Here is a 6,638-nt window from a genome sequence, read left to right as displayed (position 1 = left end):
AAACTGTTGGCTGAAGATCTGTCTACTGTATAATAATAGGAGAGCTTCAGCTGTGGGCAGTATAGAAATGCAATAACTAACGGCAGGGGTCATTTTGTAGAAAAATAGGTGGTGGAGCTCATCCAAGGATTGTTATGCAGCTGCATATACTATTCAACGGGCAAGGAGGTGGAACTCTCAGGAGGAGGAACTCTCAGAAAGGTTCAGGAGCTGTGCTCCTGTGAGCTCCCACTGAATCTGAGGCCTGACTAATGGTGTGTTTTGCTCTTGTCAGAATCCGAAGGATCTACCTCAAGACTTTTGGAAATGTTTTTAAAAGAGAAATCCATATCTTCATGGTTGGCAGTTCAATAAACATGGACCTTGGCAAAAGTTGCTGAGCCTATGGCATTTGTGGTGCAATCCAAAGCACTCTTACATCTTTCTAGGTAAATTGGAGGTAATGGACTTGGAAAGGTGTAACTCTTTTTAGGACTGCACCGTGAAGGTTATTGTGGGAAAACAGTGATGAATGTGGGTGATTCATCTGGTTCTCCGTAACTGTCAGTTTCTTCCTCCTTTTACCTCTGAGTTGGTTCCTGTTTCATCTTTTTGTAGGCTGACTTTTTGTAATATAAAGGCAGGAGACCTATGGTATGTTAAGGCTTGGCCCCATGCATTTTATATGATAAGGGAATGGAGCAGAATCATCTGGACTATCTGAGCTAATCATTTTAATAAGCCTGCTCTCTGTGGACTGATTTGGATGTTTTAAGTGCTGCTAAGTCCCTTCTGACTTATGACAACCCTGTGAATTAATGACCTCCAAAATGTCCTCTTGTTCACAGCCTTGCTCAGGTCATGCAAACCGAGGGCCCTGGCTTCCTTGGTTTAGTCAATCTGGCTTCTGTTGGGTCTTTTCTCTTTTCCTGCTGTCTTCAGCTTTTCGTAGCATGTGACTCGTCTCCTCATGATGTGACCAGGGCACGGTAACCTCAGTTCAGTCATTTTAGCTTCTAGGGGAAGTTCAGGCTTGATATGATGTAGAACTCACTTATCTGTGGACTTATTTAGACACTAAAGAAAACATTTTAAAACCTTTTTTTAAAAAAAAATACCCAGCACCCAACACTTCCAATGTTGATTTCCACAGAAAATCCTACTGAATCCACCCTTGGTTTCCCATGAGCTGTTTTCATAACACTATCAAAGGTGTGGAAAGGGACCAGTTAGTACAGCTTGGGAATCTCAGTGCAATTCTCAGACTCCACATAAACTGGGTTATCATTAGGTTAACAAGACAAACAACCATCACTGAACTTATTTGGTGTTCAGGGAAAATAGGGATTCAAAATACAGCCCAATCAAAGTTACCTGCTCAACTTCTGTGAATTCAGTGAAACTTAATTGACTTAAATATAACCCTTTGGCTTAGCAAGACTGCACATTGGGAAGAGATACTAATATAAAATTGCATCTGTAATTACCATCCTCCACTGAACTCTCCATGAGTGAGTCCCATGATAGTTAATGGAAATTTCATGGAAGCTAACAGGATTAAGACAGGGCTGGCAAAATCCATGCTCTTGTACCCAATGGAGAAACACAAGATACATATATAACATAGCCAAAACATCCAAAAGAAGCATGCCTTGAAGTTGCCACTAACTAACCTTGCCTGAAACTCCTGGGCCCATAGTAGCAGCCCCTGCTGGTCACCTGCTTTGGGGCAAGGTACTGCTCGTCTCTGTAATATTTCTAAGGCGTTGTGAGAGGATGCAGCTGTTGCAGCTCTCTTGCCTTACTGCTTCACATGAATCTGCCTTATGCTGAGTTAGCCCACCAATGTAGCAAGGTTGGTGTTGCTTACTCTGATTGGCAGTGGTTCTGCAGCATCTCGGATGAGGTCTTTCATATTTCCTGCCTCCTGATCTTTTCATCTGGAAATGTCAAGAGATTGAAATCAGGTCTTTCTCCATGCAAAGTGGATGCTTTCCCCCTGACTTGATACTGCTTACATGCAATTAGCTCACCAAAATGTTAATGACTGACTTGCATGCTTTCTCGGTGCCTCTGATTTTAAAGAGACCAGAGAATGATGCTGTCATATGGAGGAAGAGTACAAAACACAGTGATTAAATAAATAACAAATATAGGTAGCAAACTAAGAAAACAGCAATGACAACAGGAATCTCACTAGTGGCAACCGATGCACTCTTTGATTTTGAGATAAAATGCTAGAGTCCAAAAATAGCATAGTTCTGGGAAGTAGAATTTATTTTTCCTAATTTTATTTTTTTAGATGTAACCAATTTTATTTTTTTAGATATAACCATTTCCTTTCTTTTTAAAAAAGCAATTTTTGATTTCTGTTTGTCATTTTCGGTTATACCACATGGTGATTTTCTATGCACCCTTTGTAAATTCAGCCCTTGCAGGGTTTTTTTTAAATGTTACACAACACACAATGGTGCTATTGCAGGAGACTAGGAAAGTTTGGAAGACCTTACTTGCCTCTGAGCATATGCGGTGTAAAATTCTGAAATTTCATAGCATTTTCCATCCTGCCCCTTTTCTTTTTCTGATAAAAATGGAATTAATTCAAAATAGACTTCAGATTGCTAAAAAGAAATAAATAAATTGATGTTTGGGTTTCAGGGGGAAATTTAATAAAAAGGAATTACAGCCAATGGAATATTCCCTTAGTGGGTCTAGACACCAATATAGACCATGCCAAATCCATATAGGTAAAATGTTTCAATGCCAGCCCCCAGCCCCCTGGACTGTTGGATGGAAACCTTCCTTGGCCTAAGCTAAACCCACCTTGAAATGTAGGTTAGGACTGGATGACTTATAAGCATAGAAATTTATACATGCATTATTTTACCTATATAGAATTGCAGTAGTCTTTATCAGTCTCTCTAATTTTGTACTCTACGTTATCTGGGGGGGAAATGTGTTGGCGGCTAGAAGTGAAATCTTTTTCTATGTCACTGTTAGAAGAAGACTGATGTAGTTGTTAGCTTGGGTCACCCTCAGGATTTATTTCTTCTGAAGCAGTTTTAAGGATCAACCCATAATTGTCATTGATCTGATACTGTATAGTGCTTTTTTATATATTCATGCATGTATATGGTTTTTTCTTTTGCTCTAAGGATCATAATTTTATCTTTAAAACATTAGATGCCCAGTACATTTTAAAGTAAAGGTAGTCCCCTGTGCAAGCATCAGTTGTTTTCAACTCTGGGGTGACGTTGCTTTCACAACGTTTTCACGGAAGACTTTTTACGGGGTGGTTTGCCATTGCCTTCCCCAGTCATCTACACTTCCCCCCCAGCAACCGACCTTGGAAGGATGGAAGGCTGAGTCAACCTGAGCTGGCTACCTGAAAACCCAGCTTCCACCAGGGATTGAACTCAGGTCATGAGCAGAGGGCTCCGACTGCAGTACTGCAGCTTTACCACTCCGTGCCATAGGGCTCTTACTCAGTACATTTTACAAAATGCCAAAGAAAATGCTGTCTATAATTATTCAAGTGTAGATTTTCATATGGCTGTTAATTTTGACTGGTCAATTGAAAAATGCCAAAACTGGTGCTAAAGCCACCCTATTAATTTCCAATGTATATTTGTACAGATTAGAGGGTGGGAGTAAGATCTGGGAGACACATTCCTGCTGTGCCATGGAAGTGAGTTACTCATATCTCTCCATCTAACCTGCCTCATAGGAGAGTTGAGATAATAAAATGAAAAATGGGAGAATGCTGTTGCAAGCAACATTGGGTCCCCATTAGGTATCAATAGTGAGATGAATATTGCAATGATCTCGAATCTTTTAAGACCACAGCATTCTTTCTCACTGATGATAACATCATTCCCCCCACCACCACTCAATTAGAAATGCTTTGGAAAGAATCTGTATGTTTGTGTTGCATGAGCCAACCTTTTTTTAGCACTCAGTGTCAGAACTTGTAACTTTTCTATGTGCTGTTAGCTTAACCAACTCCATATTGAAAGCAAACACTAACCCAAGCAGCTTTGCCCAAATAACTAACCAGTCCACATGTTGTAGGGTGGCCATAATGTCTGAAGGCCAGCCAGGGACACCTTTTGGGGGGGAAGGTAGGGGTGTGCGTGCGCGAAGCGCGCGTGCCGTCGGAAACAGGAAGTGACGTCACTTCCGGCGACGGCACTTCCGGTGATGGCATGCCACCGCCGGAAACAGGAAGTGACATCACTTCCTGTGACATCATTTCCCCCCGCGCCACCTGCCGGAAATAGGAAGTGACATCAGTTCCTGTGACATCATTTCCCCCCGCCACCTGCCAGAAGCAGGAAGTGACATCACTTCCTGTGACATCATTTCCCCCAAATGACATCATTTCCCCCAAATGCCACTGCCGTTAACAGGAAGTGACTTACAGCACTTCCTGTGACATCCCCAAAAAATCCCCCAAATCCCCAGGGGGGGGGAAGGCGGGAGACCGCACGAACTCCAGATCACGTTCGATGGCGACGGGGACGAAGTAGAATGCTTCACCATCCAGTGCAACAACTTCTTCATGCACTGGGGAGGCGGCTACCCGACGGAGGCCAGCCGCGTAGACCATATAGCATCCCGGCTGAAAGGAGCCGCGAGGAAATGGTACGTGGGGTTGTACACCGGGCGGAAGCCCGAGCTGGCCTCGGTGGCTGAGTTCCTCCAGGCGATGCTACAGCAGTACGGGGACCCCCTACGAGAGGAGAAAGCCACCGAGGCCCTCCAGAGGATCGAGCAAGGGAACCACACGACCCGCGAATATGCCACCGAGTTTATGGCCCACTGCACCGCGGTAAGAGGTTGGAGCGAGCTAATGAAATGCTTGGCGTTCAAGAACGGGCTGAACGCGAACATACTCGACCGGTGCTACCACCAAGGGAGGCCCGACACCCTCGTGGGGTGGATTCAACTGGCGGGCGAAGTGGAAACGAATCTGCAGCATGTCGGGCTGCGCCGGCAGCAACAGCTGGGGAAGAGGGGAGGAAAGCAGCCCCGACCACACCGAAAGCGGAGGCGAAGAAACCACTGGCGACCTCAACCCCAACCGGCAGCGGGCGGAGATGCTTCAGATGTGGCGACCCAGGACACCTCGCCGCTAACTGCCCCGCAAGGACCCTGATGACCACCCCGACACCCAAGCAACCCGCGGGCACACCGAAGAAGGGAGGGGGCCGCGCCAAGGAGCCCAGTCGGGGCACCGTCGCCACGTCCATGGCGATTGACGAGGAAACTATAACTATCGGCGAGTCGAGCGAGGAGTCGTGGGATCCCGAGCCGGCGGGAAACAACATCGACCTGCTTTAATGGGTGCCGCAAAGCAGGTCCGGGAGACGCCGGCACCGATGACGGTGAGAATTACCGGAGAACTTTTGTTTATGGCAGTGACCCTACTAAACCCCCATCTCAAACGCTTCATGCACACCCGCGCCCTAATTGACTCGGGGTGCACGAGAGACATCATGTCCCCCCGCCTGGTAGAGGCCTTGGGGCTAACCAAATCCCCCCTGCCCCGCCCCATCCAGTTTGAACAAATGGATGGGTCAGTGATGAAGGGCGAACCCTGCACCGAAGAGACCCAAGCGGTGCCCATGGGGACCGAGGACCACTGGGGGATAGAGGTGTTTGTAGTCGCCCCCTCATATTCATTCGATCTGGTAGTGGGGGCGGGCTGGCTAGCGAGACACCAGCCAGACATACAATGGGAGGCCCAGATTGTTCGCCTCTCAAACTGGCGGTGCGAGCACCACCACTGGAGGGGGGAGTGGGGCCCAAAGCCCTGCCGCAAAATGAGCGGCTGTGTTTGACCATAGAAGAAGTGAAATCACTCCCCAGAGAATACCGGGACCTAAAAGGGGCTTTTAGTGAGCGGGAAGCGGACGAACTCCCCCCCCACCGCCCCACCGATTGTGCCATCGAACTAATACCGGGGCAAGAACTGCCGAAAGCGAAACTGTACTCGATGGGGTGGGCGGAGAAGGCGAAACTGAAAAAGTTCATAGACAAAAACTTAAAACGGGGTTTCATCCGCCCCGCTACAGCCCCCCACGCAGCCCCCATATTGTTCCGAAAGAAGAAAGATGGAAGTTTGAGGCTTTGCACAGATTTTCGCGGGATAAACGGGATTTCAATGTCCAACGCCTACCCGATCCCGCTGATAAAAGACCTATTAAGCACTGTGGTCGAGGGCAAGGTGTTCACAAAACTTGATTTGCGCGACGCGTACTTCCGTGTCCGGATCAAAGAGGGGGATGAGTGGAAGATGGTGTTCAACACGCCGATGGGACAATTTGAATATTTGGTTATGCCGTTCGGGCTGCAAGGGGCGCCTGGAGTATTCATGAACTTTATCAATGAGGTCCTGCGGGAATACTTGTATAAGGGGGTGGTGGTATACCTGGATGACATCATTATTTACTCAAAGGACCTAGAATCACGTGCCTTTGGTCAGGAAAGTTTTGTCTACCCTGTATCAGAACAAATTGTATGCCAAACTGTCTAAGTGTGAGTTCCACAAGACGGAACTAGACTACCTAGGGTTCCGAGTGTCGGGGGAGGGATTGGCGATGGACCCCGCGAAAATACAAGCGGTGCTAGATTGGGAGCCGCCCCGAACCCGACGG

The sequence above is a fragment of the Heteronotia binoei genome, chromosome 1, assembly GCF_032191835.1.
Source record: "Heteronotia binoei isolate CCM8104 ecotype False Entrance Well chromosome 1, APGP_CSIRO_Hbin_v1, whole genome shotgun sequence".
Classification (NCBI taxonomy): Eukaryota; Metazoa; Chordata; class Lepidosauria; order Squamata; family Gekkonidae; genus Heteronotia; species Heteronotia binoei.
Note: the sequence above shows the minus strand (reverse complement) of the source record.